We start from the raw sequence: 24,755 nt of genomic DNA on the forward strand, positions 1-24,755 counted from the left end.
TCTATTCAAACTACTCGAAAGATATTTTACCACGGCCTTGTCTGCCTGTCTGTCGGTCTGAATAAGAGTGTGGTAAGTACATAATATTTTTGAGAGGTTATAAAAGTCCATATTTTTGCACTCGACTGTATATGTATATTTTTATATGTACCTACATAATTATATAAATAATAATAGCCGTATGAAAACTAAATAAGTAGTTAGAGGTATAGAGGTATGAAGACTTACTGACAATGCTAATTACCGGTTCAGGCTGTTAAGGTAATTAAAAGTAGGTAGGTACTTTTATCCGTGTAATTAAGGACATGATCTATAGGGCGTTGAGGTGCGCGTGATTCCTCAGTACGTTATGTATAATTTATACGCCCTCTTTTGTCTGTGGAATGTTAGAGAAAATAAGAACAGAGTACAGTGGAACTGGAAATAATAATCAAGGCTAGTGAAAAAGTTATATTTGTTTTCTTTGACGTTTGCTTGTTTTTAAGTCTCATTGGGTTTGTTGGTCACTTGAATTTCAAGTATTAAGAAGAATGAGAAGAACAATATCAATAATTCAACTTATACCACAGAATAACTAATTATACGTCCCACTGTAGGCCACAGGCCTCCTCTCAGAACGAGAAAAGAGTTGAAATAGAATGAGGCTGGCATTTAGCTATTTTGTTTATTTTCTTCTTTTGTATAATAAAAACTTTACATACGTACATATACATCTATACCTATTACGTACTTAACTCCTATCACTTTTTTGACGTCATGTGTGTAAACCCTTAATTGTACTTTTGTCATCATCATCATCCCAGCCTTTATACGTCCCACTGCAGGGCAGAGGCCTCCTCTCAGAACAAGAGGGCTTGGGCCATAGTTCCCACGCGGGCCCAGTGCGGATTGGGAACTTTTGTACATAGAGAAAAAACAAATTGACAGACTCGGAGGTAAGTAGGTACATTTACCAAAGAGATCCTATTAAGGGATATCTACCAGTCAACTTTTGAGTGGATGAGAGTAGCGCTAAGTATTGTATTTGTGAAACCACAACCAATTTACTGTTAGTATTAACGCATTTAGGTATAATATTTATTAGTAAGGCGTAAAAAAACAATTGTCAATCGATTCAATCATCTCAGGCAAAAAGCCGACGCCGTCGTCCGCAATCGAGTCGAATCGATTGACACCTTATTTGTAAACAGGCGCAAGAACAAGAGCGTTATTTACGACACTTTGTGTATTTGTTATTACAAAAATGCTGGAGTTCGTTTGTTATTACAATATCCATACTGCCATACTAATATTTTAAATGCGAAAGTGTTTGTGTTTGTATGTTTGTGTGTTTATATGTTTGACCGTCTTTCACGTCGAAACGGGGCGACGGATCGTCGTGATTTTTGGCATGGATATAGTTTATGGGCCAGAGAGTGACATAGGCTACTAACCAGGAAAAATACAGAGTTCCCGAGGGCAAAATCTAGTTTTAATAAATAAATAAATATCACTAGACATAATTAATTCCAATTGACCTAGTCCCAAACTAAACAAAGCTTGTACTATGGGTACCCGGCAAATACATACCTATTAAATGTCCAAGACTCGAGAACAAACATTCGTATTATTCATACAAATACCTGCCCGGCCGGGGACCGAACCCGGGACCTCAAGCTTCATTGTCAGGTTTTCTAACCACTGGGCTATCCGGTCATCTAATGCTGAGGTTGCTGGTAGAAATAATAAGCTAGTTGTTCAATAATGTCCTTTTTGTTACCGAAAATGGACGAGTCCCGATTGCACCAAGAAGCACTCTGAGGCAGTTCAACCAAGCACCGAGAATACCCGTTAGATTCATCGCAATTTTTTAACTTATCCGAGGCACTGAAATGTATTCTATATTTATTCAGTGTTAAAATTCTAGAGTACAATTTCAACAGTGTGAATTTAATTTATGATTAGACCATTTCAAGGAGTTGTCGCTGAAAAATATGTTTTAGCATAGCTACGCTAAGTAGGTAAGTAAAAATAAGCTTTGTAACAAGTTTGCGTTAAATTGTCTAAATTTTATAAACAGTGTTACATGATAAGTTAAAACGTTCAAGGTGACCCTAGGTAATAAATAATGTAATTTATAAATTCGAAAAAAGCCAAAAATATGTAAATAAGTACGGTATAGTATAGGTACCTATTTTTTAACCTTTCTCAATTTCCTCGGAATGAAATCTTCAGACATTGTATGCTTAATACATTTATAAGTTTTTTTTTAATGATTTTCAGTACCTAAACAGTACAGTTAGTAGGTATGGAGTGACATAATTTAGTTTTAAATTCAAAGCTTATTTGATTTGGTGGAGAAAACGAATCATAACAAACGAAGTTTAACGCAGATCTCCTATTATTACTGTTAAGTAGGTACATACAGTGTCCGAGTAAAGTTTTCTAATTTAAGGCTGTCCATTTAACATTAAAGAAAAACCGGTATATTTATAGAGACTTCCAGGTCAAGAAAGTTACTTCAAAGTTGCAGTTCAAAAGTTAATTGAAAAACTTGTAGATGAATTACTATTCATTACGCGTTTATGATAGAAATTGGTCTTAACTATTATTTAGTTTATTAAAATATTTCATCCTCAGGCCTACATGTCTGTTCCTTACGAATTTTGGCATGTTGCCTCTTGCCTGACTAGACCGGTGTGAGAACGACATGTTCGTCCACAGGCCTGACAAGAGAAGTCTGCGGATGTTGCTGCAGAACCGCCTTGGTGTCGTTTCTGTCTCTTATCGGCAAGTGCTTGAAATATTAGTCTACCCTAAAATGGAGTGAATTGAATGAACTGAGTATTTTAAAAACACTTTAGGTTAGGAGGGGCAAAAATCATATCAGAATATCTTACAATAACGCAAAAATGTAAAAAACCTAGTAAAAAAATTTTGTTGGAGAAAATGCTGAATATTCGCCTGTCGAATATCAATTCGTTTTTCTTAAAAAGTGAAAACGAAGAAGCAACTGTGTATATTTCGATTGGACACGACCAAATTCTCTTCCAATATGCACCTGTACATACAATGAGTGAAATTTTGCTTCGTACCATGAACCTTTGCCAGATTCTCCATATTAAATATTAGGGAGCACATCCAATTTTGAAACGACCATAAAAGCAAAAATCTGAGAGTGGCGTGGAGTAAAATTTTCTTTAGTCAATCTGGAGAGCGATAGAAGCGTGAGTTAACCCCCATTTAGACCATTAAAGAACTTGCATGCAATTTGCATTACATCGCAGACTTTTGAGGGCCAATGAATTCAGTTGATCAAACAAATACCGCAATGTAGTGAAAGTTGCATGAAAATTCTCGCATTGTCTAAATGGGGTTTTAGGTATATCTTCAGATGCAATAAATGGTAGTAGTGTGCACAAATTTAGCCATAGTTCCTTGGTGAGTGCAAAAGTGGTACATATAAAAATTTAATTTTTCAATATTTATTTTTGTTTTAAATACAATAATTACAGTTTATTATTCGTTATTTTTATACTTTGACTTGTGCCACTCTTGCAATCACCCCGCGAGTTGTTATCACTGATGTCCTGTCAAAAGTTTAGGCAAATCAAGTTCCTAGTTAGCTGCCTTTCATAATTAACAACAGCAAGTTTTAGATGGGTTTTAGGTCGCGCATTATTGTCGTTTATACCAGGTCAACAATTACTGGGTCGCACTTTAACTGCACCCTTTTAGATAACAAGGGAATCCGATAAAATACTTTCCATTTCTAACCATTAGGAATGTGCGAAACATAAATGCTTTGTATCCGCAATAAGCGTTAGTGTATGGGTGCAGGTGCATAAACATGTCGGATTTTCTCTCCATTTCGAGGTTACGAGCGTCAGCGAAACTGGAAACAAGTGACAAGCGCGCGCGCATATGCAAATGCGCATGACGGAGTGAGATAGGTATTCGTGCCGCAGGGACGGAAGGCTTTATTAACATACTCGCCTTCATATGTCATACGGCATTGTCTGTAGATGCAGGTTTTCAGACAACTGTAGGATGTATACGTCTCGTATTTATGTTAGGTCCTACAATGACTACTTATTTACCGGTAAAAGACTATTAGAGAGTTGGTGGTAAGTAGGTATGTGCCTTAGCTATAATTCTATATTATGTATATCTAATGCGTGTTACATGTAAGTAGATCTCCACACAATATTTTCATCTCTTTTCCTCTACTTTAATTCGCAATTTATTTTGTCATGAGCAGATGTTACTAGCCCTTAACTTAATGTATCTCCTAAGACCTTTGAATGTTACAAAATAACTACAAACTGATGTTTAGTTCAGGTTACTACTCGTACTACCATATCTAAGATTTTTAAGGTCAGTGGCTACATTGTGATATATCTGCAAGTTGGTACCTAAGTACATTTATGTAAAGCTGTCATTCATCAGTCTATCTTAATATTGTTCTGCTAAAGTATAAATAATACAAATTTCCATTTTAATTGACCTCATAGTCGCGAAGACTTCTGATGGCGACTATAAAAATTCGCACTGTGCAAATTGTTAACGTACCTACATGTACTGTTATGTAGGTATGTACACTGTTTTACTAGCCAATATCGAGCCTTATCAATTTATCGCCCAATAAAGTCTATTATTGTTATTGACACTACCTATCGGCCCTGCCGCGGCTAGAAGCTACTAGCTGGAAAACTAGCGTTTACTCAGTTCATTTGCTCAGCGTTTACACAGTGATAACATCAAAGCCGGAAAACATCCTCTGTTGAACATAGGCCCCCTCCCCTCCATAGAACGCCACAACAAACGACAACTTGCCAGCTGCATCCAACCTATTGCCTCAACTCTCGCGATGTCGTCAGTCCACCTAGTAAGAGACCTGCCAATGCTGCGTCTCTCCGTATGTTATCATCACTCGAGAACCTTTCTCCTTACGGTTATTTGTTCTTCGACCGATGTAGCCTATCCGCTATCACTTAAATGTATTTACAATGGTACATATTCTTCAAACTATATTGGTTGGTGGCCCTATAGGTATTAGGTATAGGTATTAGCGGGCTGTTTTCCGCAACTCGACGTCTAAGTGCGCCTATTTTGCGTGATTAGGCTGCAGGCACTATTCATGCCAGCCTAGCTCCTGGAGGAAGCCTAGCAGACCCTTTACGTTTCCGGTGAGTTCCTGCAGTGATCCGAGGTGTAGTGCCCTGTAGTTCGCCACACCAGAGCATTCCAGAAGGATGTGAGTGGCTGTCTCTTCTGCCTCCATGCATGCCCTGCACAGGGGGCTGTCTGTAACACCTAGATCTGTGATGGGCAAAGTACGGTCCGCGGGCCGGACGCGGGCCAACTCCGGCCCGCGAAGGGATTTAGTCCTGGCCCTTCTTTAAAATATCTGTAACTTTCTGCCACCGTTTCCCCATCACTGACCTAGAATAAATGCATTTTAGCAAGGCATTTCCAGTAAGAGCTCCGACCAGCAATGGGCCTAGTTCTTCGGCGAATTTTCGTATTCCGGATCATATCGCGCAAAAAAACTCCTAGAATAGCTCTCTCCATAGCTCATTGCGTGACTGCGCCATACAACATGTGAGCACACACAATGAACAGAGAAAACTGTCGCCGCATTGTTGGTCGCGCGCATTAGTGCCCATGCCGTATGATCTACTAATTTCTAATCACTCCCTGCAAATACCTTCCTGGTCTCGATTCGACATCACCGTTGGTATTTATCGCATAGCCTTAAGGGCTATGCATTCTAACAGCTTCAAACAGGTTCAATACCACCTTTGAGTGGTGCTAACGGTGACCGTTACAGTACATATCTGATTGGTTTGCCATTATAACGGTATGGGTCTTAATATATATTTTCAACACGTGCGTACTATTTATCATAATTGACCCCAATCTTGCCATAGACTGACTAATAATTAGTCACGATTAATCTTTCTCGTGGCTATTTCATATTTTTGAAGAGATGTCTCAATCAATCATGCGCTGTAGCTTATTACAAACTTGTTTTGAGATTTTACATTTTGACCAGCGCAACTTTAAACGGTTGTGCACAACTAGTAAACTTAACCTAACCAACAAAATGTTGAAAAACCTCCGACTTTGTCACTTCAAAGTTCAATATCTCAAAAACGGCTGAACCGATTTTGATGAAACATGTCTAAGAACCATCGCTAGAAAACCTGATTTCGAATAAAAAAATCTGCCTTCAAATCGGTCGGTCCAGCCGTTTAAGAGCTACGGTGCCATAGACAGACACACCGTTAAACGGAAACACATAGCGGTCAAAGTTATAACTTCTCTCTTTTTGCGTCGGGGGTTTAAAATGAATTAAACTGTTCTTCCAAAAATAACTAACATTAAAATGAGATAGGTACATAGACATTAAAAGTTATTAAAAAAAATTGTTGTTTAAATACCGTATTACCTACATCGCCCACTCTATTTTACATTATTTTGTAACACAATGAATGCAAGCCTCTTCATTCGATGTGGGTTTTTCTGTCAAATCACCGATTCGCTGTCTTATTATACATTCATGATTAAATTTGACGCTCACGACAATGGGTTGTCTTTCAGTCATGTTAGCTAAGCATGAGGTAGGTTTCATTGAATTTTGATTGATCACTCGCCCACGGTGAGTGTGTGAGTGCGTTGAAGGTTGCGCGCGCAAGGTATGCTCATTAACGCGCACGACTTTACTATGCCTGACTATGCCCCAGCGGCGTGGCGATCGTATTCTATGTCCATGCGTGAACTGCCAGCCAAGTAATCACTGTGCCGCGAGCATCTTGGCCGCGCAATGAAAAGAGATAATAATAGTATACACTGCGCAGTCGTGGCTAGAACGTAAGTATGTTGTTTATTTTTATCGGCATGTTTAAGAGTCTTTGATGAAGAGAATGCCGCTCTGCAAAGGATTAGCGGGTTTGTTAACCAACAAACCTATCCATCCAACTCTAAAAAATCATGAAAATAATTTTGTACCAGATTGAAGTCGATACGTCAGCACGAGCCAGCAGGAGCGATAAAGCGTACTCTAGACGATGTAGGTAAACCCTCTTTGTTTGTAGTCATTTAAGCAAGGTTTAGACGATATTATCCCAGGGGAACACATATTACCAGAACGTTTACCTTTACTCGCCCGAATTTAATTTGCCCGAATTTCACTTGCCATACCAACGTTTGCCATAAAATATGTAGAACCGTGCTGTTTTCAGGATTTTTTTAATGTCATCATATAGAATGCAGTAGATTAGGTTAGGTTGTTTAATATCAACTCTGAAGAAATTACTATTTCAGAAATAAATTACTTTATGGCAAATGAAAATTCTAGAAAACGATAAATTCGGGCAAATGATAGAGAACCATTACTAGAATATTAACTATCCTAATGTCCCAATTCAGACATTTGTGTGCCTGTACGCTAAGTTACATGTGAATTTGTCCAGATGGTAACAAACCTCCAACCACACATCTTCACAAACTTTCTCATTTAAAATAGTAGGATAGGGTGGTATCAAATACTTCATTAAATAGTGCACCAGTGAATGCACCTCACAAAAACAAATGAAAACCGCCAATAGTCTCGAGACCTCTGGGTTATTTTTACCGAATCGTGTTGTTGCGTAAACAAAATTCCTAAACATTGATTGCGTTCGCGCTACGATAAGGGAGCAATCCGTAAACTGGAGTGGATTGTCAGAACTGTGTCACCGGCCGCCGCTGTCACGACACTTGACAATGCGACTGTGGAAATGATAAGATTGCCAAACTGTCATTTTTCGCATTTTTGCTTCATTCGTCATCGAATTTTCGAAGAGTTCTGCAACAAACTTATAATTTTATAAGTACATAGTGAACACGTGATAAAAACATCTGAAAGTCTGTCAATCATTTATTTTGATTTGCATTTCAGAATTATCTTGCTGAATGATGCCAATATTAATCTTACTGTATTATTAGCTTATGATTCGGTAGGTAAATGAATACTTAAAGATTATTTATTATCATTTAATTTACAAATGAGTAGGCTTCGATTTTGTCCCGTTCGGTATCGAGACCCTTAGTCGTGGGGTTCTAGCACTTTGAGGTTTTATATGGAAATAGCAAAGATAATAAATAGTCGACGTCACAGGGGATGAAAAAGCAGGCAATTTTTTCGGACAAAGTATTAAGTAGCTTAGCTATTCAAAGAGGGAACGGTGCCAGTATCTACGGAACCTTGCCTAAAGGGACTCCTTTTAATAAAATATTTTAGTTTTAATTTTTTATTATTATTACTGGTATCTACGGGCTTCCAATCACAAGCTCATGGGGACCCGGCCATTCGAAAGACAAAGCCTTTGATACCAATAGTACAAATTAAAATTAAATTGTCGTAACTAGAGATCTATTCATAAGTATCCCCTAATATACCATTGAGGATGTGCTAGCAGATAGTCCTCCAGCAAAAAGTACAGTCATTAAAAAAGCTTGTATCAAAAATTAAACTATTAACAAAGTACCTAAACACTAATGTAAGATAGCAATTTACAAATTCATAGATTGCCATTGACCTTACCAGAATAAAAACGAATGTGCTCACCCTAATGTGAATGACACAACGACCATAAATTAAATTCGTTCCGTGATAAATATTAAAAGCGAATTCAGACGTGAGGACGTAATAAATTGATCTGATTTTTAAATCAAACAAATTTATTTAATTGGACACCTTGAACTTTTGAAACATGAGGTTTTACTAACAAATGATTCAATTAAATCTATGATGCGTTCTGTAGGTTATGAAATGTTTGTTTATACAATAGTTGTTACCCGTGACTTTGTCTGCTATCTACTTCTCACTCTTCTATCACTATCCTGCTTTGCAAGAGGAAGTAAAACGACTAGACCGATGTATGTATATGTGAAGTAAATATAATTTTAATTACATATACTACTTCTTATTCTAATACTTCTTTTATCAGAAACTTCGCACGTAAAATTCCGAAATTATAACCGTTTAGTCTAGAGGCATGAAGGTTTTACAATCTGAATAAATACTGCTGTATATTAATTGGGGATTCCCATAGGAGTTCAGTAAAATTCTGGAATTTCAATTCAACTGTCAGATCTAGATCAGATCATATTCACACGAGCGGAGCTGCGGATAAAAAGCTTACTACTTTCAAAGTCTTATAAAGTTTATAAGCTTAGATACTTATTTGTAAAATGTTTTATCAGATGGTGTTATATCTTTAGACATGCTGGACTTAATTGACTAGGTAACACATCGATCATTATTTTGCATTAGGTAATATATAGGTATTAGTGAGCCTACAACTTTACTAAAACAACGTGACTTCGAGTATTACGTTAGAGCAAAGAAAAAACAATCAAACTCAAATCACGTCCACGACCACCACGGCTATTCAAATGTTCCAAAGATGATAAAATTGCAGATGGAAATATTTAATAAGACAATTTATTTTTCCACTACCTAAACAGTTTAGTTCCCCATTTTTTATAAAAAAATATAGGTATTTTAAAACATATTTATTTTTTATTTTTAAAAAATCTTACATTTCGTGGCTAACTTACTGCTAATCAGAATTTAAACGTAGCTTAATACAATATTAAACAATCAATTGTTTACAAACGGTAAGAGCTATTGAAATCCATTGTTTGTATTCATTTGATTAGTGCGTTCATATGTTTGATAAATTAAACAAACGCACGCCAGAATAAAATTGAAAGTGAGAATTAGTCACACTTTTTTATTTTACATGCGGAAGCGAGTGTGTCTGTTTGTCATATTTCGATGGCCGATCAAGTAAATCTGTTTTGATAAAAAATGTAATGCCATTTGGACTCCAAAAGTAACTTTGAAAAAAAAAAAGATTATGACGATTTCTTTTACTCGAATTACGAAGACGGTATTTTATGATTAGTTATACGATGACATGTATTCTTTTAACTTGATAAAAACATTTGTTATTAAAAATGTCATTGACATTCACGAATTATGATTTTCCTTTTGAAACAATATCTTTTCATATCAGAAATATCTTGTAAGCCTGCGTAAGATTGCGTACCTAGTCTACAATGCATTACTGCTGCCAAGTTTTGTAGTGTTCAATAAAAAATATTTATAGTAAAGTATATTTTTGTTTAGGTATTTAAAGAGACCTTGTTACTAACAAATTATGGATTTAATTGTCTGAAATAAATGATTTATTATTATTATTATTATTAAATATCTAACAATCGAATTAAATATTTTTTGCTAGAAATTTTATTAAAGTTTTTAGCTAACTATAATATTTAAGATGACTCTACATTCATTCAGTCATTCAACTTAAGTACATAATTAAATTATGTACATCACAAGTCAACCCGACAACGTCGAATAAATTCGACTACCAAAATTTAACCGTAATTAAATAACAAGCAAAGTTAAATAAATGCTACCGAGACATTTTCGGTGGTTAAAAAGGAATTTAGAAGCATTGATATTCTCAGTACCTCAAAAATTTACTTTTTTTCATTCACTAAAACTGGTCACGTTTATCGTTGACTGTTTTACCAAAATCTTATTTTATCCGTAGGCAGCGACTGGTCTGTTTGTTTATTCTGTGCAGACACCTTGGCGAGTAACGGGCGCGGTCGATGACAGCGCTGCGCCTGCGCCGCTAGACACGAGTTAGCTTTATATAATAAAGACAGATTATCTTTTAAACTACAAGTTATTTATGCAAGTATTGCCACTGTAAAGCTATAAGGGAGAATACGAGGAAATCCGCGAATATATTTAATGTTGTGTGTAACGTTTCCAATCCGCATTAATATGTTAGATCCTATTTAGTATCGCTTTGTTTAATTTTTCTAATTTTTGTTAGCAAAACGCTCAACGAAATTTAAAATTAATAAAAACGAATAAGTTTTTATTTACTTATATTTAAATACGTTGGGTATCTACGTAAATTGAATTCTAAGATATTTTTTAAATCTTGTATTATAACGATAATTTGTAATGATACTTTTTTTAGTTGTCATTTTTTCTATATTTATATTACATTGGGTCTAATTGTAGGTTACATTTTAGTAACGTTTACACTTAGGCGTATCGAACAAAATTTGTTTGTATACTAGTCGGTTGAATAGTTATACATAATTTTCGCCGAACACCCATCCAACCATACAACCTTCCTTTGTTATTGTAAACACAACACATACTCGCACGGATATTTTTTTCGATCGTGAATGCAAAGTACTTTAACATTTTCCTTGATCGAAATGCAACGCACGATTCCTTTCATTATCCTATCTAACAGAGTGCAGTTTTAGTCGCCATATTTTCTATTTTCGGTCAATGTAACCTACCTTACCCTACCATATATCTTGACATGCTCAATTCTTGTATATTTATTTATTTTGTAGATTTCGGAAACGGTTCTGACGATTTAGATTAAATTTGCTATGTGGGGGTTTTGGAGCGTACGCGTGCCCTGGAGGCTAGAGTATTAGGCCCTAGATGCAATATCTATATCTTTATTTTGCGAATAAGTAAAGTAAATATTATATTATGGTTCATTATTATATTTTGTGTTATTTAATATAATTCGGTATCGATAAAAGAACATACCTACCTACTCGTAAGTACGAGTACATATAAAAAAATCATACACAAGAACTCGTAAAAAAACTTATTATTAAATGTATATACAATAAATAAAAACACAATAAACAAAACTCCTTAAATTATTGTTTCGATTAGTTGGGTATTTAGTTGTTAAACTCTAGCAAGTGCGTGAATTGCTTGAAACATCATTTCAATCGTAAATCTAGTTCTTTCGTGGAGTTCGTCAAAGCGCCATTCTCTCTATAATTGGAAATAGGAAAGCCGCAGCAGCCTTATCGAATTCAAGGCCTATTGCCAACTTCCCGAAGCTGCGCCGGAGTCTAGACCGGTTTAGGGCTCGGTCAAACATAGAAAAGAATGGACAAATAAACTTTTTACCTTGTAATCGGCAACGTTTTGTAAGTCTCTGGGTGAATGCAAAAGTGGCATAAGTAAAAAATACTATCCAATCATTACAGTCCATTACTAGTTAGTTTAATATTTTGACTTATGCCATTTTTGCAATCACCCAGCGACATTTATAAAAGGAGAAAAAATTAATTAGTATAAAAATTAGTTAATATTTTTTTTTACATAGGTAAATGTAATAGTAGCTTTGACATATTTTTATCCAAGACTCTTTCAATCAAAGACACACACAAAGTTTACGACGTCAAGTGTGACTGCATTTAAAAATAATATATAATTCCAGTTTTACATGGTATCATCAAATTCATCCGGAATAGATCGGCATTGTTGAATTGGCTTGACTGAAGGAACACGCCAAAAACGGTTTTTGATCGAAATTTTAGTACATTGTATTTTCCAGTCGTGTGCACCACACCCCTTTGTTCGTACCGGATTTTTTTCCAAGTTTTTCACACTGCAGACAAGTAGTAAGTAATTCCCAGTAAGTAGTCCGAACTTGCCGAAGAGAAGCCGTGGTGGCCTAGTGGAGAAGCCGTGGTGGCCTAGTGGTTTGACCTATCGCCTCTCAAGCAGAGGGTCGTGGGTTCGAACCCCGGCTTGCACCTCCGAGTTTTTCGAAATTCATGTGCGGAATTACATTTGAAATTTACCACGAGCTTTGCGGTGAAGGAAAACATCGTGAGGAAACCTGCACAAACCTGCAAAGCGATTCAATGGTGCGTGCGAAGTTCCCAATCCGCACTGGGCCCGCGTGGGAACTATGGCCCAAGCACTCTTGTTCTGAGAGGAGGCCTGTGCCAGCAGTGGGACGTATATAGGCTGGGACGATGATGATGATGAGTCCGAACTTACGCGGATGGAAACAGGCCCTTACTTACTACGAAGTGCAAAATTCGCACTTCCTATCTTGCCGTCCCGCTGACGCTTAAATACATGTTTAACGCGAGATTGAGGGACGGTACGATACGAACTTCGATTTTCGAATTTCGTACTAGCCCCCCATTCGCCAATTTCGCCCACCGAAAGCATTCACCCATTTTTACCACCAACACACCCACGTCTAGTCGCTATTAGCGCTGTTGTGAAATTCCCGCAAACAGATCGCGTGATACGGACAGTACGACAAGTTTCTAATGAAACTACAAAATGACGTTCGCAAACACAGTTCTAGCTTCTCTAGATAATTGACCTAATTATGTTTAGACAGTTCAAGTTTTATGAATTGGAAGTAACAATGGATGTTTGTAGGAGAGATTGTTTTTTTATTAAACATTTTATGCTCTAAGTAATAAATTAACATATTATTATGTGTCAAGTCAGTGAAAACAACCTTCAACAGTTAAATAATATAAGTAACTATCTTATTCCCATACGGCTTCATCGTCGTTGCAGAATAAAAACACCTCTATCCCCATCTCAGTCATAGTTAGGTACTTAAACCATACCTACTTAATATATCTGCCAAATTTCTAGTCTAGCTTTAGCAATTTAGGCTGTGCTTTTAGTCAATCAATCAGTCACGCGTTTCTGTAAGGTAGGTAAGTACAAAATATCAACAAGAGAGGCCTACACTACACGCCTTATGACAAACGAAAGGTTTCTCTACACAAACACGTCATAAATTTGATAGATGGCGTTGATACAAATGAAAACATTTTTCTTATATTTTACATTTACTAATTCCATAGGCTTTTTACACTAATACAATAAGAAATAGGCGAGCGAGCATCGCTATCATTGCGCCATTTACAAATGTAGGATACCTAAGTGTTTTGCAATTTCTCGGTACCTACCTATAAAGGTAAACATTTGTAAATAAATAAATCTCTAATCTAATGTAATCCATACTTAATATTATAAATGCGAAAGTGTGTTTGTATGTTTGTGTGTTTGTCCGTCTTTCACGCCGTAACGGGGCGACGGATCGACGTGATTTTTGGCATAGAGATAGTTTATGGGCCCGAGAGTGACATAGGCTACTTTTTATCCCGGAAAAATGCACAGTTCCCGAAGGAACAGCGCGCGATAACCGAATACCACGCGGGCGGAGCCGCGGGCAAAAGCTAGTAAATAAATAAATCTAATGTAACGCTATGGTGTCAACTGTCATGTTGCATGTAAATAGATAAATAAATTCGATTACCCGTTTGATAATTTTATCAAATAGGTATTTCATCGTTATTTGTTGGTGACTTTTTTCCCAACCGTACCTACTTCAAATAGTCGCATTTTGTGAGCTCATTGCACGCAAGCGCGTAGGTATGCCATACTCGCAACTGGTCCAAGGTTCGATGCCCGGCACGCACAAATCATTACACACGTGATATCTGACACTTAATTACCGTAATTCAAGCAAGGATAACTTAAAGCACATTGTGAAGGTCTAACAAAAGTACTTAGAGTATGAAAGTAAGACTTGTTTTTATTATCTGTCTCTTTGATATACTAAAAGTGTATTATTTGCTCAAATTAAACAATTCAAAGCAGCAATTAAAGTTTAATTATTAAACTATGATTGATTCGATTTGCAGTTCTAATTTATAAACACGCTACGAGTATACCTATAAAACAGTACCGTGACTAACTAAGTAACTTGATTGACTGACTGACTGACATTTTGCAGCCTCAACCAATGGAGTTAATAAGTTAATAAAAGTTTAAACCAAATTAATAATGAAGCCTTTTAACTAAAAATACGAAAAGAAAGTATTTTCCTTCTTGGCGACGTAGGTATGATCACAAATTCATTCATATTTAATTCGACACATGGGCGAAATGACAGCCAATAAAACGAGAAAGGCATCATCATTGTCATATTTACAATAAAACGGTAATATTATACAACTTTGCATCCAATGCTTGCTGACCGCTGGTCAACAACAAAAGCCCGGTGAAAACTGCGCATCGGATCGCGATAGCTTTAACTAACAGTTTATTGAGTGAAACCGTAATGACGGACGGCGAAAGTTCGATTCCGGTTCCGGAATTGTTTTATTTCGCAATTCATTCGGAAAGATGTCTTCAATAGGAACTTCACACGTGTTGAGATCAAAACTTAGAGTTAATAGTTTTACATCAGATAAGTTGAGATCTTTCAAGCTTACGCATACCGATACACTGAGCGACACAGTAGTACCATTTCCAAAATAGTCTAAGCTAATGAGCGCGACTACACTTTTGTACTCATTGTAGTTTGCATAATTAATTATCTGTCTCATCACAGGGCCTAAGCCTGAGGATCGAAATCCGAAGGAAGAGTATGAAATTGTATTTATCAGAGTTGAGAAAGTACAATAACGTGATGAAGAATAACAGTTTCTGTATCTGTTGACGACGTTAGTATGGTCAAGGAGTTTAATTCATTGGCCTGGTGACCACGGAACCATTTCACAGTAAACGTCATAGTGACATCGCATTAATTAACAAGGAAAGTCGTAATGACTTTTCCTTTGAAAAGGTTCCATGGTGGCCCATGAATTAAATTCCTTGACTGTACGTACTGGGCTGGGATTGCTACTTATTCAAATTGTTACTCTATTTGCTCTATTAGCCATATTTAAAAGCCGTGGAAAACTTTACAAATGGACAATACAATACAATGTACACCTCGTCTTATAAACAATTCACGGCCTCTACAGAAACACTTCTACTTTTTCTTACATCATTGTGATAAACGTTGTTAACCACAGTAATACGTTATTAAACAATGTTAAACATTCACAAGAAAATAGAAAACAAATTACAGAGCGCAACGCCTTTGTGAAAAAACAAATTATACCCTACGAAGTCGGATCCTCACGATCGCCCATCGTGACGAATCTGTCTGTCCGTGTGTACGATTTGGACCAAATATTTTTTATGGATCATTGTTACATTTTTCACGTAACAGTTCCGCCGGTGTAGAGCTGTACTTACGTAAAAGTGTCACTGGATCATTGAATGGCACTGAAAAAGGGGAGTTGTCTCATCATTAAACAGTACTTCCAAGATGCAAATCTAGTGCTAAAAAAAACTTTATTTTAGCTCTGAAAACCGGATTAATCTACTGTATAATTTGGTTTTTAGATAGCAACAGTGACACACATACATACAGTTCGCTGTTGTGTGTAGATGAGCTCTGGTTGAGTTCAAAACGCATCAGTGTGGTGGTGGTGGTGGTGACAGATGGGTTTGTGTGATTTGTGTGTGTTCTTACAGTGTGGAGGTGGAGGAACCGCATGAACCCACATTTCTTGCATAAACGTAGCTATCATAAGGTCGCGGGTGAGCAAAGTGATTGTTTCAGTTCATTAATATGAACCTCCGTAAAGTAGCGCCTGATTCAATAAATTAAGTAATTCTTTAGTTGCCTATATTTTAAATATTCGAATAAAATTTCCACGAAAAGCTTTATCATCTAAACGGAAACGCCATTGAATACATTCTAAAAGCTTACTGCATCGTCTCAATAAAACTTGTGCCAACAAAGAATGTCTCCAAATTAATCGAACCCAACAGGCAAACCAATAAAACTTATCAGCCATCAAAATGCAGTGAAGATTAAAAGTAATAGCATCCAGCCAGGAAACGGTTGTTTGTTAATGCCTTATCTCAGGTCATCGACCCCGCGATAACGACAACCTGTTTTAGTAGGTTGATAGAGGCTATAGAAATACTAACTGTACTAACTTAACCTGTGTCATATAAGTTACTCTGATCCTTTCATTTCGCAAATAAAATCCTACTAATGCTTCATGGATTAAAATTTTATTCTGAAACTGAACTATTCAGGATTTATTTTAAGACCATTGTGTAGAACCCTATAGGTTTGGTTAGTTTTATAAAAATTGTAAAACATTACAGCTTCACAATAAAATAGAATTGTGAAACGAGTCATTTGTAAAAAAAAGTTTTGTTTACACGTTGTGTTATGTTATGTGAACCGTTACTGTGTTTAGTACATACTGAATACGTTTTGTTACAACTGATACAAGTTTTAGTAACAAAATAGAGTATTGTAACATTAGCTTGAGCCCCAGTGCAAAACTGCTTATCCCGCGGAATTTTACAAAATCTGCACTTATTTATTTCTTGTCAACATCACGAAGGAAACAATACAATATTTCCGTTCTTTTGGTCCAAGGATTTGATGAGTCAGGGGACTTATATAAAGATTGAAGTCTGATTTGACTTTCGTGAATATGCGTCGAATATGCGTTTCGTGAATATTTGTAAAAATGTTTATAATGGACGTAGAACAACAAGACCAAAAAGCAACACCGCAAATTATCTCTATGTTTTCATCATCATCATCCCAGCCTATATACGTCCCACTGCTGGGCACAGGCCTCTCAGAATAAGAGGGCCTCTATGTTTTAGTGACGTAATATTTTCTGAAAAGTTAATGTTTTAGAATTCAATTAACAATGTATTTTATTGTTTCAGATTGTTTAGAAGTCGACTAGAACGAAGAAGAATCAATTCTGGTAATTATAATATTTAAATTGTTTTTATTTGCCTGGTAGCTATTTTATTTAATTTTGGGTACAATAACATAATGCATGCTTACGAAATTACAAATATAGAGACTTAATTTACGTAATTACAGCGCAATACATCACAATAATAACTGTACACAGCATTTAACACAACCCTAATAAAGGAAAGGAGAAAAAGATTAAAAACAAAAATCAAAGAGAGAAAAAAAAACAATATAAAAATAACAATGCAGCAATTCATTACAATAAGCACATTACGTAAAACAGGATTACTGGAACACAAGAAACTAAATCATACTACGTGGGCAAAATGTGTGATTTGAATTTTGCACAATGCCTGTTATCGAATAGAGAAACAATTAAGGTTTGAAATTCAAGATTAGACAGAGAAAAACATAGGTATTGCATGTGACGTCACACGCAAGTAGCGCAATACTTGCTACATAGAGAAAAGCGTTTGAAAAAGAGACAGGTATATAGATTTAAAACAAAAACATTATAAATTAAATTTTCAACCGATTTAAGTTTTCTCTTCGCTAAACACTGACTGTATATCTATATTTTCATAATAATAATATTATTGTATATTATTACTGTATATTATGCAGTGTGCTAGAAAATTAGATGCGGATATTTTGAGGATCGATTATTTGCATCGTTGTTAATTAATTTCAATTAAATGAAATAAAATAAAATACAGTTAATGTTAATTCAAGGATGATTATTTTTGGACTGAATGGTATTTTTGTATGAAACAAAAAAATATTACCACACAATACTTAAATAATTTATGTGTATAATTGATTCTTAGGTTATTAATTACATACCCTGAAAATATCGGCACCTTATTTTCTAGCAACTAATACATATTAAGACATGACAAAGTCAGGAGTTGTCAAATGCCGTACGGACTTTAAAAAAAATACATAAATTAAGAACCTTTATACGCTGTACTACTGCGCCAAAGTTATTGTCTTAATTCTTGATTAGGTATCATTTTAAACAGTAAGAGTTAGGCTACTAGTACCTTGGAGAAATTAACTTCGTTTGACTTGTTGAATGTTCCCTTAAAGTTAACGGAAATAAAACATTATGACGTTTCGATTTCTTTCTTTTTTCTTTCATATGTAATTGATTACCAAACGTTGACCGATGAAAGCCACAGACACCGAAGGAAATGAACTAACGGAAGTTATATCACTTTATAGGCGATACTGGATTATATGATAACGATGATCGGTAATACAATGTAATTTATATCTGCCGTTACATAAATAATGTTGAGCGCTATCCATCGAGAATCCAGCGTAAGTTGGAACATGAGCTTTATCAAGAGCAATCTGATGCAAGGGTTAAATTATGATGGTTGGAGTGTCGGAGACAAGAAGTGGTTTGGTTCATTATTTTTATAATATCTACCGTTTTCAATATATCTGTAATCACATAATGATGAGAATGTTATAGTTTTTTCTATATGATTATCAGTTGAAATAGTTTTGAAAAATAGTGTGATGTAGTAGCGTTAAGTACCTAAGGAGGAGAAGAAAAAGGATAATACTGAAGAGTAGGAAACTTTTTATTGTACAAAACAAGATTAAACACAAAAACAGACAGAAAATAGTCCAAAGGCGAACTGTTTCCCAAAAAGTGACCTCTTCCGTCAGTGAACATGGAGTTGGAGATGAGGTTTCCGTATTAAATTTGTTTTTTTTTTTATCTTGCTATAATTAGATAAGATGTTCTGATTGTCATTTATTTAAAATGCGTCCGCTTATCTTACTTACTACTGCTTATATAAGTCAAAAAAATAAAAAATACTGTTGACAAAAGAGGAATTGAAATTCATTATTCGATTAGTACTTTCTTATGTATGTTTAGAACTATAGAAAGAGGCCAGTGATTACGTTCTATTTATAACCAGTACAATTTCGTCAAAATCTACACATTTAGAAAATACCCACGGTTTTGGAAAGAAAAATAAATTGACTACTTAACATCACCTCAAATTCTCTAACAAAGCTAATTCAACCGTTTCATCGTTCCTGGTTATTTAATGCATGAACACTTTTAATCTGCATACGCAAATATTACGAAGAAAGTGAATAGTTGCGTAAAAAGAACTAAGCTCTATGTGCCACAGAGCAAAACATAGTTTACATTAGCACATAACTTGGAAGAAAGATAATACACGACGTATTCACATCGACATGATATAAACATAATTAATAGCTGGTGTTTCGCTTGTTTCCGACTTTCGTTCGAAGTAAGACGCAGAAAAAACCGTAACGTGTTTGTATGGAGATGGTTGACGCGGATATCGCTTTGTATGATAGCGAAATTACAGCTAGTGAGAACTATGTCACACGGATTTTTATTTAATTACTGGGATATTATTATTATGATTATTAAAATTTCATACGGAAAAACATATTTATTTACAAATATCCTATTTATACGCTGCAGCGAGCTTAAAATCGGTGTCTGTGCCACTACAGTAGTCCGCCGTTAAAAAGTCAATCCTGGCACGTGTCACTCCCATACTGAATACGTCAAAAAACAAAAACATTGACATATTGAGTAACAGGATGACAGGTGTCAGGATTGACTTCTTAGCGGCGGACTACTATAATGCAATATAATAGTGGCTCGTATTATTATTATTTATTAAAAATCCGTCTCTATAAGTCAAGCGTAATTTCAAATCTCAAATAATATAGCTAATTTTCCACCGTGCTATCACCAAGAAGCTGTAAGCCATCGCCCAATGATATTCTATAAATTGGTCAGAAAAGCATTGACCGATGCTCGGGTTGAACCATCCCAAGTACTACTCTTCTCCTCCGAAGGGACGGATCCAGAAAATCGCAGCTCTTGGGCACACAATGAGGTTAACCGACATACATCCTTGTTTTAAAGGTCGTATTGCTTACCATCAGGCGACCCGCCTGATTGTTTCCTTCTATTATATAAAATAATCGCCTGTAAATTATTTATGAAGCTTTAAAAGCAAGTATTAAATAATTCCACAGTCATTTAATATCTTCTAGCAACGATAGCAACAACGGTATTTTACGCAATTCCTACTTATAATATTTACACGACTCTGTCTCCGTGTGTACCTATACTTCGTTTTTTTTTATCATTACAAAAAGGGTAAGCCATCTTGATGATTCTTTTTATTGAAAAACGTTTTTAAATAATAGTAACTACCAAAATAATGTAATTGATCATATGTTCTTGCTACATATTGGCAGTGACTTATTTTTCAAAAGTGTTTTTCAATAAAAAGACACGCCAGGATCGCTTACCTTCTTTCTAATGCTAAAAAAATTAAGTATAGGTAGTAGTCATTTTTACTGTAGTAAGAATAAGAAATAGTTATTCTTAGGGGCTGTTTCACCATCCATTGATTAGCGTTAACCGACGGTTAAATGTGATGCCGTCTCCGTCTATTCGAACAAAACAATAGAGACGGCATCACACCCAACCGCCAGTTAACACTAATCAATGGATGGTGAAACAGCCCCTTAGTCTTCAAAATCAGTAAAAACTTTTTATTAATATTTAGTTCAAACTTTTTTTTAGATAAGTGAAACATATCGTCACTACTTTGAAAAAATCTCTTATCTAAAATCAATATGTCAATAAAATTTAACCTTGATACAATGTTCATAAAGTTCACTGAGAAAATTATATATTTTGACGTACGAGTTTTTTTTAAGTAGTGACGAATATTACTCGGCATTAAATATTTTTTATTAGATGGACTCGACTACTTTTCAGACCTCTTAAAATAAGTCTTAATTAAATAATTATTAATTAGATGAACTGTATTGTTCTTGTAATCTACAGATTAAATTAGGTTGGGTTTATTTTATTCGCAATCTTGTAAAGTTTATAATTTCTGAGAAAATTGTATGGCCTATATCAAATGACCATTATTTATGTATTTTGTCCATTATTCTTGTAAACTTTTATGAAACTTGATGCGTAGAAAACATTACACTTACGTGATTTGTTTTTAAACTGATAGCAGTGAGAACAAATCTTTTTACAAATTCCATTATTTTTATTACAACATTTAGCAACAATAATTATACAGCAGCTTTAATTTCTAAATTTATTTGAGGCGCGTCTATTAAGTAATAACAGACAATTAATCCTACACAAACCTTGCGTGTAACAACTATAACCTGTTATTAAATCTGATACACATAATTATACAATTTAAAAACATCAATGAAACTGAACCACGGCGCTTAGTACAGAAAGTCCATTCACTCGATTTGCATTTTCATTGAAGAAAGGGCCCACGGCCGTCTTAACCGAAATAATCTTAAAAATGTAGAATGTGTGATCAAAGAAAATCAATCAAATTTCTTCATTGATCGCATCTTTTCATTAATCGTTCTTAACTAAAGACAAATCTCTGACAGGTAGGTCCAAATATACATTAAGTATTTGGTTCTAATTTATTTACTTCAGTGCATGATTTGGTTGGTTTTTAGACAATGTCGACGAAACGTAGGTACCTGTTGTTTATGCGCGGAGCGCTCGCTATTGCATTCATCAATTCTATTTGCTTTCATCCTATACAGTTTTAGAGAAAGAAATGATGTAAGCAATTATGACATATAAACGTTTGCGTCTTGTCTAGTCACATGAATATTGTATAGCATAATGTAAATAATAAGTAGGCCAAGTGACAAAATATCACAGAAAAACATCTAAAAGGAGAAATCTCCTAACAGACGTTAGATACGCCCGTAAAAACCCAGGGACACTTTCTACGGGTGGACTTTCTGTATATTATTTTCTGACCAACTATTTATACATCTTGTATCTAGCTCACTCTTTTTAACATAGTAAAGGCGTGGCCACACAATGGATTACTGTGCTACAGAATGCGGACGGAAGGCCTTTTCTTCTGGTGTCTTAGAACTCATGCTAATGAATTTCTAACAGGCTTATTTATTACTCATGGAAATGTGACAGTAACGCGTCTTATATTGAGTTGACTTACATGTTATATTGCATTACGTTTTCGCAGGAAATTAATTTGTAAATGCACTTAAGTAATATGTACTTAATGTCGTACTGAGCGGAAACTTGTATGGTCAACACGCTTAAGGGTTTATTTTTCTTTACAGTTTATATGAAATAAAATTAGCTGTAAAAAACTAGTTAATTTAGGTCTATAGATTCGGACGCTGAAATATTAAGTTAATATAAGTTGTTGTAGTTTACGACATATTTTTACTCGATCAAAAAGAAAACCTGAATAGGTATATACGGTTGAACAAAAACTGGCAGATTTCTGTTAACTAGAGTTTCCAGCGATATCTTACTTTAAAGCACAGTTTCCACCAGAGATGTGCCGTGCGAGGATGTGTAAATGAAGCGTTTCTATTGGTTAATGAAAAACACATCCCTCGCACATTATTGGTGGAAACGCTGCTTAAAGCACTTCATACACGTACATTTTATACCATAACGGTTTCAGCTCATAGTGCAAATTCCACTTCTTGCGCATAATTAGATGAAGGTTGTGTGTTATGCAACCGTTAGCGGTACCGTCGGCGTAACGGGTCGTCGTCACCTCTGTATAGTATTTCTGTTACCATTACTATTGCGTTAGTGGTTTGTGTCTAGGGCAACTCAACTTTTAAGTGTAGCTATAGTTGCCATGGTAACGTCTCCTGGGTCACTTCTTAAAAGTATGATTTCATGGGGTACACAAAACCACTAAGTTAGTTGGCTCATCTCTTAAGCATGCATGTATGTATGTACGTAAACTCTTTATTGTACAAAAATAAGTAAACAAATACAATTGATACCCACCCTAATCCCACCTATATTTCTAATCTATTTTGCCTTTCTTTATGTGGGCAGGTATGCAGTACAGTTAAAACTAAAAGCTCACCTAAAACACGAAGGTCACGAGCTCCCAGGGTTTTCAACAGCTGACCACACAAAGCCTGATGTGGGAACCTCCTAACCCGATGGCCTCAATCTTCGGCTGCTTTTATCTCGCTCGCTCTTTGTTAAAGCTTCACATTGTTATTATATTTGTGAAGTCAAATAAATCCGGTCATTAGTTATTGTGCAGATATGAGTTGTTATTTCTTAATGGTAATTGGCAATGTGTAATTAAAATGTGAGTTCGTCAATGCACCTTAGATATACTTTGAAAAAATAACACGTAGGTACTTCTTTTTAAATATTTCGAAGTATTATTGTTCTGTGCAGTCTTGGTTTCTGCCAATCAGTTTTTTTTTTATTTTTATTTGACTGGATGGCAAACGAGCAAGTGGGTCTCCTGATGGTAAAAGATCACCACCGCCCATAGACACCTGCAACACCAGGGGGATTGCAGATGCGTTGCCAACCTTGAGGACTAAGATGGGATACCTCAAGTGCCAGTAATTTCACCGGCTGTCTTACTCTCCACGCCGAAACACAACAGTGCAAGCACTGCTGCTTCACGGCAGGATTAGCGAGCAAGATGGTGGTAGCAATCCGGGCGGACCTTGCACAAGGTCCTACCACCTGCAAAATATTGCCTGCAGATATTGGTATAATCGCAATACCCAAAACTGAATTGAAGTTTTTAGACTGACCAGTATTTATTCGAACGCACCCGCAGTCCTAATAATGCTGTAGGTGTCCATGGGCGGCGGTGATCGCTTACCATCAGGTGACCCGGATGCTCGTTTGCCAGCTATTTGATAAAAAAGAGTATTTGAACATTGAGGTATTTACTTCGTGACGCAAACATAATTTTAGCATTCAAATAGATTCCTCTTTGTGACATGTTAAGCTTTAGAATTTAGTCAGCGAATTAGCATCCTCCTGATGTCATTGAGTTCTACTTTTCGCAGTGTCAACTTAAAACAGTTGGTGCTGTTACTTCCACATTGTCACGACCATTGGCACTTCCGACCTAGTGAACAGTGACAGTACCGCACGTGTGTAGCAGTGACCGTTAACACCGTTACGACACGCTTGGAACAATAAAATTACCCGCAAGCACGATTAGCGAGGAAACTGGAGCGCCGAGGCTTTGCAACCAGCTTTATTGCTCCTTGCTTAATGACAATTACTTTTAAACAATGTTTTAAATGCTGTGTTTTTGGTAATTTTTGAGTTTTTATAGCGTTTTTTTGTGTTAACAAATGTGGGAATGTTAATGAGCCAATGAGTGATGTAGCTAGATGACATGAGTAAGGCGAGTGTTTCAA

The 24,755-nt window shown here is 35.8% G+C and overlaps 1 protein-coding gene across 3 annotated transcripts in view; it reads left to right on the forward strand.

Annotated features, from left to right (window-relative positions):
- LOC141431132 (uncharacterized) overlaps positions 1 to 24,755 on the forward strand; it is a 98,298-nt gene that overhangs the window by 38,679 nt on the left and 34,864 nt on the right. For all 3 annotated transcript variants that reach the window (XM_074092144.1, XM_074092146.1, XM_074092145.1), the window contains one exon: positions 17,462 to 17,502. The gene's annotated coding sequence lies outside the window, so the exon portion shown is untranslated. The remainder of the gene's footprint in view (positions 1 to 17,461; positions 17,503 to 24,755) is intronic.

This window comes from Choristoneura fumiferana, chromosome 9 (genome assembly GCF_025370935.1).
Source record: "Choristoneura fumiferana chromosome 9, NRCan_CFum_1, whole genome shotgun sequence".
In the NCBI taxonomy this organism is placed as follows: Eukaryota; Metazoa; Arthropoda; class Insecta; order Lepidoptera; family Tortricidae; genus Choristoneura; species Choristoneura fumiferana.